We start from the raw sequence: 9,371 nt of genomic DNA, 5'->3' as shown, positions 1-9,371 counted from the left end.
AATTCTAATGAAAGTGAGAACATGTACACTGTTACATCTTTCAGAAAATGTTTTGAAATTGTGGTGCACAGTTCAGAATAAATGTTTTTCAAAAACCAGTGCGTCTTTTTAGTAAATGTTTATTTCCAAAAGAAATTTCTAGAAGTTCAGAACAGTAAAATTCCCGCTTTTTAGAATTAATTAGAAGATAACTCTTACGTAGTTAAACTAAAATACTCTTTGAGAGTTAATATATAAACTCTTAACACCAAGTGTTAAATTATCAACTCCAGAGCGATTTGGTGTTTAACACTAAATCAGAGTTAACATACCAACTCTCCAAAAAGAGTTAAATTAACACTCTCTGGTGTGGACCCATATAGACACTTTAAAAGTGTTGAAATCAAATCTGACAGTGTTAATTTGGACATGCTGGATTTGCTGTGTAGAGACCTCTGCATAGTTATTAGCATTAGGTTATCATATGAAATTGGATTTTTTTTAAAATATGAAACTTTTTCCTTCCGTCATACTTCAGAAATATAATATATTAAGTTTTGAACATTTTAAAACATTTAAGTTTGCTCGTTGTATTTATAAGATCCTACATGGACGTGCTCCACAATCATTGGTCAGTCATGTTAAAATCCATTATCAGTGGAAAACAAACCTGATCCTCTACTAGAGGCGATTGTGCAATACCTTTTAGACATAACACTCAGCAAACAGTTATTATTAGTTAAAGTCAGTGAGATTTGGAGTGATACATGACACATGACGGAATAAGACACGCAGACTTAGCATGACGAACCGACGAGGAACACGTACACTGTAAATACATACAGAGGGAAAAGAGGACTAGAGATGAGACATGGACATAACTAAGCACAAACAGAACATGATGGCTGGGGGGAAAACACACGTGACAGAAGGAATGGGTCACAAGGGCAAAACATGTAAACGAGAGGAGGAGACGGGAGAAAAAGACATTACTGAAATACATGAAGGGCCAGGGCTGGGGCAGCCAACCAGTCACAGACAAACAGCCACATTTTTTACTGTGTCACCGCAAAGAGCCACATCATACACCTGGGCACACATGAACATCACCCATCCCTTCCTCTGTCCTGCGTTCAGTTTGGGGTATCAAACTCAGGACCCTAACCCCATCAGGCCGGGGTCTTTGTGTGGAGTCTGCATGTTCTCTCCAGCTTCCTCCCACAGTGTAAAGACATGCAGTCAGTGGGGGTCTTCTCGCCCCGTTCACATTCACACAGAGATGCATTGAAGATCACCTTGTGGTTAGTGCCTTCTATTCGATGTACAGACTGAATAATAACACCTTCTAATTAGTTCTGTCTCCTATTGGTGCTCTTCTACGAGTAATCAGTGCTTGATGGCTTATGTCATCCAGGGGAAGACGGATGCTATTTTACCTTGCTGTGTTTTATGTGAAGTGTGCTTATTTATTTTTTTATATTGCATGTTTTGTATCTTCTGGAGTGTTTTTATTTATGTCGCATGTTTTGCTTGCATCAGTCAACTCGTCCTGGAGAGACTCCGCCCTTTTTCCCCCTTTCCGTTAATTTGACACACCTGAGAGGAATGGAGTAGTAATTTACAGAGACACATAAGGCTGGTGGAGCTTGGCGTCAAGGAGGCAGAGCAGGAAGACACAGCGCCGGCAATCGAGAGACGCAGAGCGAGTGGCCGATTGCTACAGCAGCGTGAGACCGGAGTATGCGGCTGTGGAGAATTGGAGGCGTCGAGACGGGCCTGTGTCGAGTGACAGCTATAAAGAAGCGGCGGGCGGAGTTGAGAGCTCTGCCCACCCGGGGTAAGTCTCTGGACTTTCCCCTGTTAACGATTGAAAGCCGTCTGAAAGAACAGTAACTGCCGCTGCCTCCCTCCTTTAGCGCACCGGGCCGCAGAACGTGGGAAGGAAGGCGAGGACGCCGCCGGGTTCCCCTCCTGCACCGCTCCGCTGGATTTTCTTTACTTTTTAGTGACTTTTATATCGTGGCGGACGCCACCGGATTTTAATGTTGTGTTTTATTGATTTTTATTGTGTTGTTCCCTGGCCAGGGTTATTTTAATTCATTTTACACTTTTAACTATTTAAATATAATAAATTATATTTTAATTATACAGTTTTAAAGTTGTGTGTTTTCCCTTGGCGGCTCCACTGCTCTATCCGTTTTGGAGGCAGGTTTCCCCCTCTTTTAAACGAACACTGAAAAAAGACATCACCCTCCGCTCCGTGTTACATAATTGGCGTTGTCGACGTAGGATACGGAGCCAAGAGCAGTTGGGTAGTCAAGGGAACAGCAAAAATGATGATGCCTGTGTATCCCGGAGCCCCGTGGCTGCCGAAATTTAAAGGGCCGGAGCAGGATGTGCAGTATCAGGATTGGAAGGAGCAGATGCGGGGGCTGCTGGGATCACAGGATTTGCCTGAAGCCAGGAAAGTTGCCATTGTGTTGGGAGCGCTAGCAGGTGAGGCTAAGCGTCAGGTTAGTGTTCTTGAAACCAGTGAAAGAGACCAAGTACAAAAAATCTTTTCCTTTTTAGACTCTTTATATGGTGATCGTGTCCCCACCCCAGTTCTTAGGTCACAGTTTTTTAGTTGCACTCAGAACCCAAGTGATACCGTATCTTCATTTATTTTGCGGTTGAGAGAATTATACTGTAGGTTGCGAAAGCATGACCCAGATAATGTCCCCTCTGATACAGCCCTGCGAGATCAATTGTTGTTAGGATTGCGGGAGGGCCCTGTAAGTCAGGCACTGAAGGTCTATGTGCGGCGTAACCCAGATCAAGATTTTGCGGCCATACGCCAGGAGGCACTGTTGCTAGACTCAGAACATGTACAGCCCCAGTCTGAGGTAACCTGCCTGTCTGTAAATAAGTCTCCTGCTCCTTTTAAAGTTGAACAGAAAGAAGATTGGAGAGAGGTGTTAAAGCAGGAGATACTGGAGGATGTCAAGGCACAAATGAAGGGATTGGCACAAGAACTAGTAAGAGAAATTAGAGGCTCCACTCAGCCAGCTGTAGCTACTCTTCCGCCTGCACCTCAGTTCAGGAGAAGGCTGCGACAATCAAATGCTAGCTGGGATGCGCAAGGTCGGCCTATCTGTCGGAGGTGTAACCAAGCAGGACATATAGCTAGGTTTTGCCAGACCTCCATGGCTTCCCAGCCAAGTTTAAACTAGATGACCCTGCTGCTGAGGTCCGAGGGGCGGGGGCTTTTGGTTCACCTAAGGAATTAAGGGCCACAGAAACATTTATTGGGCAGTGTCCAACAGTGAAGATAGTGATCGAGGGGGTGGAGCTTCAAGGCTTGTTGGATACAGGATCACAAGTGACTTTGATCCAGGAGAGTTTGTTTAATGAGCATTTTTCCCAGGCCAAGCTTGAGAAAACTCCAACCGCCTTTAAGCTGAGAGCTGCCAATGGTCTGGAAATTCCCTATACCACCTATGCTGTCCTGGACATGGAAATCGAAGGTTTTAAGGTTCCTGGACGTGGGGTTGTGGTGGTAAAAGATGACCATTGTACACACCCACTGATTGTTGGTATGAATGTTGTGACTGCCTGTTGGAATGTATTTAAGTGGCCGGAAAAGACTGCTCCTGTCCCACAGCAATTAACGAATCAACAGGCCTGGAGGACTGCCTTCGCAACATGCAGACGGATAGAAGCGAGTACGGTGGAGGACGGAATGGTGGGGTATGTACGGCTAGCTGGCCGACGCAAAATTAAAGTTCCCTCGAGGAGTGAAATAATGGTGTGGGGCCGGGCGCAGACGGGTCCGCAAGGAATGGATTATTGTGCCCTGGTGGAGGCACTGCCTGAAACCCCTGATGTGGGGGTGGCGAGAACCCTTGTCATGGTAAGGGCCGGGAGAGTGCCAGTGAGGATTTGTAACCCACACCCCTATCCTCTTTTTATAGGTCGCTACCAGAAACTGGGAAAGCTATCCTATATGGATGAGGCCGACGTACATGGCTCGCAGGACCTGAGCCTGTCCCTTGGGATGGATGGTGTGGTGGAGGTGGCTCTGGTCGACAGTGGTGCCCCCACGGAGGAGGAGAGATTACCTGAGGAGATGAGTAAACTGACTGAACGGTCTGACCTGTCTGAACTGCAGCAGGGCGAGCTACGTGCTTTATTGCTTAAATGGGAGAAGGTGTTCTCTAAAGATGACGAAGATTTTGGGAGGACTGACCTGGTGCATCATTGTATCCCCACAGGTGATGCAGCTCCCATTAGAGAGAGGTATCGTCCTTTGCCCCCTACAATGTATAAAGAAATGAGGAGTCTCTTGGCAGATATGATGGAAAAGGGAGTTATCCGAGAAAGCTGTAGCCCGTGGGCCGCACCCATTGTTTTGGTGAGAAAAAAAGATGGCACCTGGCGGTTCTGTGTGGACTACAGAAAATTGAATGCGGTGACACATAAAGACGCTTTCCCTCTGCCACGAATAGAAGAGACATTGACAAGCCTTACTCGAGCGCAGTGGTTTTCCACCCTGGACTTAGCCAGCGGATACTGGCAGGTCCAAATGGACCCGACGGACAGGGAAAAGACTGCTTTTACTACCCCAGTCGGGTTGTTTGAGTTCGAGCGGATGCCGTTTGGTCTGTGCAATGCACCCGCTACATTTCAACGGCTGATGCAGCACTGTTTGAGTGGACAGATTGCAGAGTCTTTATTGGTGTACTTAGATGACATTATCATTTATTCACCTGACTTTTCGTCTCATTTACAGCATCTAGATGAAGTGTTTCAGAGGCTGTGGCGCCATGGGTTGAAGTTGCAGCCGAACAAGTGCAAGTTCCTGCAACAGGAGGTGAAATTTCTGGGGCATGTAGTGGATAAGTGTGGTGTAAGACCAGACCCTGAAAAAATTTCTGCAGTTATGGAGTGGCCGGTCCCTGATACCGTCAGACAAGTCAGATCTTTTTTGGGCCTGGCTGGCTACTACAGACGTTTTGTGTCCGGCTTTGCTAAAATCGCACGCCCTTTAAATGCATTATTGACAGGGGTCCCTGTGAACAAGAAAACAGACCGTCGCAAAGTGCAGTGGTCCCCAGAATGTCAAATGGCATTTGAGGCCCTCCAAGCAGCTTTAACGCAAGCACCTGTTTTAGCATACGCAGATTACTCTCTGCCATTTATTGTGTATACTGATGCCAGTAATCGCGGGCTGGGAGCTGTTCTGGCCCAGGTTCAAGAGGGCCAAGAAAGGGTAATAGCGTACGCCAGCAGAAGCTTACACCACACGGAACGGAATGACGCCAACTATAGTTCCTTCAAGTTGGAGCTGTTAGCCCTTAAGTGGGCAGTTACCGAAAAGTTTAAGGACTATCTGACTGGGGCACGATTTGTTGTGTACACTGATAATAACCCTGTGGCCCATTTGCAGACTGCTCGTTTGGGCGCAGTAGAACAACGTTGGGTTGCCCAGCTGGCCTCTTTCGACTACGAGGTCAAGTATCGTTCGGGTAAGAGCAATATTAATGCTGATGCCCTTTCTCGATTCCCCACTGTCCCAGCAGAGCACCTGGAGGGGGCTGGATCAGAGCCTGGAGTCACTTCAGCAGCCATTGAACTGACTTGTGAGGTAGAGGGGAGTGACTGGGCAGAAGCACAATCTCGTGATCCAGATATTCAAGTGGTAAAGCAACTTCTGGAAGCCCAGGTCGCACCCACAAAGCTAGAACGTCAGACATTGTCACATGGTGTGCGACGACTCCTACAGCAACAAAAAAGACTTTTAATTAAAGACGGGGTACTGTGCCGTAAAGTGTTGGACGAATATACCCAGGAGACTCGTTATCAAGTTGTGTGTCCTAGTTCCAGGTGCCATGAAGTGTGGCGGAAGATCCATGAGGCTGCTGCCCATGCGGGGGTAGATCGAACCCTCTCTCGGATACGGCAGCGGTTCTACTGGGTTAACATGGAAGCGCAGGTACGTCAGTTTCATCTGGGTTGTGTCCCCTGTAGTTTACAAAAGGAGAGGGTAGAACCTAGGGCCCCACTACACCCTATTTCAGTTTCATACCCTTTGGAGGTTGTAGGCATGGATTTTCTGACCTTAGGCCGGCCCACTGACACTTATCAAAACATACTTGTGGTTACTGATCTGTTTACACGGTTCGCTTGGGCTATCCCTACAATAAACCAAACAGCAGAGACTACAGTAAAGGCTTTGTGGAAGTATGTGATACAGCCGTTCGGTTGCCCAGGCCGACTCCACTCTGACCGTGGGTCTAATTTCGAATCTGCATTAATGAAACAGCTCTGTGATACCTATGGTATAACTAAAAGCCGCACGACACCTTACCACCCTGCGGGGAATGGTAGTGTAGAACGTTTCAATCAGACCCTATTAAACATGCTTCGCTCACTAGAATCCGTAAGACAGAGTCAGTGGGTAGGAAACCTGCCAGAACTTGTCCATGCTTATAACAATACTATCCATAGTTCCACAGGTTATGCACCTGCCTATTTGATGTTTGGTCGACACTTGAGACTTCCTGTGGACGTGGTATTAGGCGTGGCCCCCCAGCAGGCGAGGCAGGATGTAAGTGAGTGGGTGTGTTCTCATCAACAGAAGCTCTCCCTAGCTTACCGTTTGGCTGGGCAGAGGATGTATAGTGCGGCCTCCCAACACAAAAGCCAGTATGACAAGAGAAGTTGTACCCTCCCATTGTTGCCCGGGGAGAGAGTCTGGGTACGTGATCGAAACAGACAGGGCAGAGGAAAACTGTGTTCCTGGTGGTCTCCTGAGCCGTATGTAGTGCTGGAACAGGTGGGAGATACGGGCTTAGTGTATAAGGTCAAACCAGAAAAGGGGGGTAATATACAAACTTTACATAGGAATGCCTTAAAAGTGTGCATTGCTCCTCAACCAGACTTTACCCCTCCTACGGAGGAGCCGACCACAGGCCCTTCGGATTTCCCAGTGCCAGTGTTTTATGGGTTTTTACACCCTACTGACTGTGTGTCATCTCATCAGAGTGACTCAGGTATGTCCTTTAGGCGGTCCACTAGGACCACGCGTGGGATTCCACCAGAGCGTTATAGGGAGATGGAGCATTAGCAGGGACTGCTAATATTTCAGTGTGGGGGGATGTCATCCAGGGGAAGACGGATGCTATTTTACCTTGCTGTGTTTTATGTGAAGTGTGCTTATTTATTTTTTTATATTGCATGTTTTGTATCTTCTGGAGTGTTTTTATTTATGTCGCATGTTTTGCTTGCATCAGTCAACTCGTCCTGGAGAGACTCCGCCCTTTTTCCCCCTTTCCGTTAATTTGACACACCTGAGAGGAATGGAGTAGTAATTTACAGAGACACATAAGGCTGGTGGAGCTTGGCGTCAAGGAGGCAGAGCAGGAAGACACAGCGCCGGCAATCGAGAGACGCAGAGCGAGTGGCCGATTGCTACAGCAGCGTGAGACCGGAGTATGCGGCTGTGGAGAATTGGAGGCGTCGAGACGGGCCTGTGTCGAGTGACAGCTATAAAGAAGCGGCGGGCGGAGTTGAGAGCTCTGCCCACCCGGGGTAAGTCTCTGGACTTTCCCCTGTTAACGATTGAAAGCCGTCTGAAAGAACAGTAACTGCCGCTGCCTCCCTCCTTTAGCGCACCGGGCCGCAGAACGTGGGAAGGAAGGCGAGGACGCCGCCGGGTTCCCCTCCTGCACCGCTCCGCTGGATTTTTTTTACTTTTTAGTGACTTTTATATCGTGGCAGACGCCACCGGATTTTAATGTTGTGTTTTATTGATTTTTATTGTGTTGTTCCCTGGCCAGGGTTATTTTAATTCATTTTACACTTTTAACTATTTAAATATAATAAATTATATTTTAATTATACAGTTTTAAAGTTGTGTGTTTTCCCTTGGCGGCTCCACTGCTCTATCCGTTTTGGAGGCAGGTTTCCCCCTCTTTTAAACGAACACTGAAAAAAGACATCACCCTCCGCTCCGTGTTACACTTACTAAGCTTAACTTTTTTCACAACATTGATAACAAACACACACAAAACAACAACAACATATATTATCTAAAAAAAACTTGATTGGACCACATTTTGATGTTCATCCTACATGTTTATTGAGATTGTCTAATGTCTGCGACGGTATCTTCTCCCACGTCTGCGGACACCCGAGGCCTTGTGGGCTCTCCTGCGTCTGCGAACGGGGCGAGAAGCACGTTTGCGTCTATACCTGCGTTGTGGCATCGTCCAAAACGGCGGTACCTGCTCCACGTCACGGGTTCTATTTATGGACTCACCTGGCAACTTTAGTGATGTCACTGCTAATGTTGTCACTGTTGGTGTGACCTCATGACTAATTCATCCCATCTGAACTGTGGTGTAATTATGAGGTCACAGGGGGACGTGAATTTATTCACAAAGTTGAAAGAGAGTTTGGGTCATAACTCAAAGACACAATGATGCAGTCAAATCATTGGAATTAAATATCTGTAAATTACACGATTTAGAGGGGTCTGACATCACATCCAGTCTCTCTGCTGTGATGTCAAATATCAATGCCAGACTCGCTTCTCTGTTGTGATGTCAAATATCAATGCCAGACTCGCTTCTCTGTTGTGATGTCAAATATCAATGCCAAACTCGCTTCTCTGTTGTGATGTAAAATATCAATGCCAAACTCGCTTCTCTGTTGTGATGTCAAATATCAATGCCAAACTCGCTTCTCTGTTGTGATGTCAAATATCAATGACAGACTCGCTTCTCTGTTGTGATGTCAAATATCAATGACAGACTCGCTTCTCTGTTGTGATGTCAAATATCAATGCGAAACTCGCTTCTCTGTTGTGATGTCAAATATCAATGCCAAACTCGCTTCTCTGTTGTGATGTCAAATATCAATGCCAAATTCGCTTCTCTGTTGTGATGTCAAATATCAATGCGAAACTCGCTTCTCTGTTGTGATGTCAAATATCAATGCGAAACTCGCTTCTCTGTTGTGATGTCAAATATCAATGCGAAACTCGCTTCTCTGTTGTGATGTCAAATATCAATGACAGACTCGCTTCTCTGTTGTGATGTCAAATATCAATGCGAAACTCGCTTCTCTGCTGTGATGTCAAATATCAATGCCAGATTTATCTCTTTTGGGATGTCAAATATCTGTAACGTGAGGGTTCACTAGATGGTCTGGAATCTCTCTGAATAATTAGAAACAGCAAGATGGAGACGGATAACTTTTTAGCAGCCTCTTTACTCTCAGCACACGGCAACAACAACTCACACTTCCTGTGTGCCACCCTCATGAATACTTCACTGGCCTCTCAGAAACCAGGAAATCTTATACTCAGATCTAAACAGGAAAACAACCAGGTAGATATAACACATACT

At 46.4% G+C, this 9,371-nt stretch overlaps 1 long non-coding RNA gene across 1 annotated transcript; it reads right to left on the bottom strand.

Annotated features, from left to right (window-relative positions):
• Positions 1-740: 740 nt before the first annotated feature.
• Positions 741-9,113, bottom strand: LOC146504836 (uncharacterized). The gene is made up of 2 exons (XR_014877634.1): positions 7,984-9,113; positions 741-1,379 (listed from the first exon to the last, which is right to left on the bottom strand). It is a non-coding gene; the product is annotated as an uncharacterized LOC146504836 (long non-coding RNA).
• Positions 9,114-9,371: the final 258 nt, after the last annotated feature.

Source organism: Neolamprologus multifasciatus, chromosome 13 (assembly GCF_963576455.1).
Source record: "Neolamprologus multifasciatus chromosome 13, fNeoMul1.2, whole genome shotgun sequence".
Taxonomy (NCBI): domain Eukaryota; kingdom Metazoa; phylum Chordata; class Actinopteri; order Cichliformes; family Cichlidae; genus Neolamprologus; species Neolamprologus multifasciatus.
This window is presented reverse-complemented; position numbering and strand designations above follow the sequence as displayed.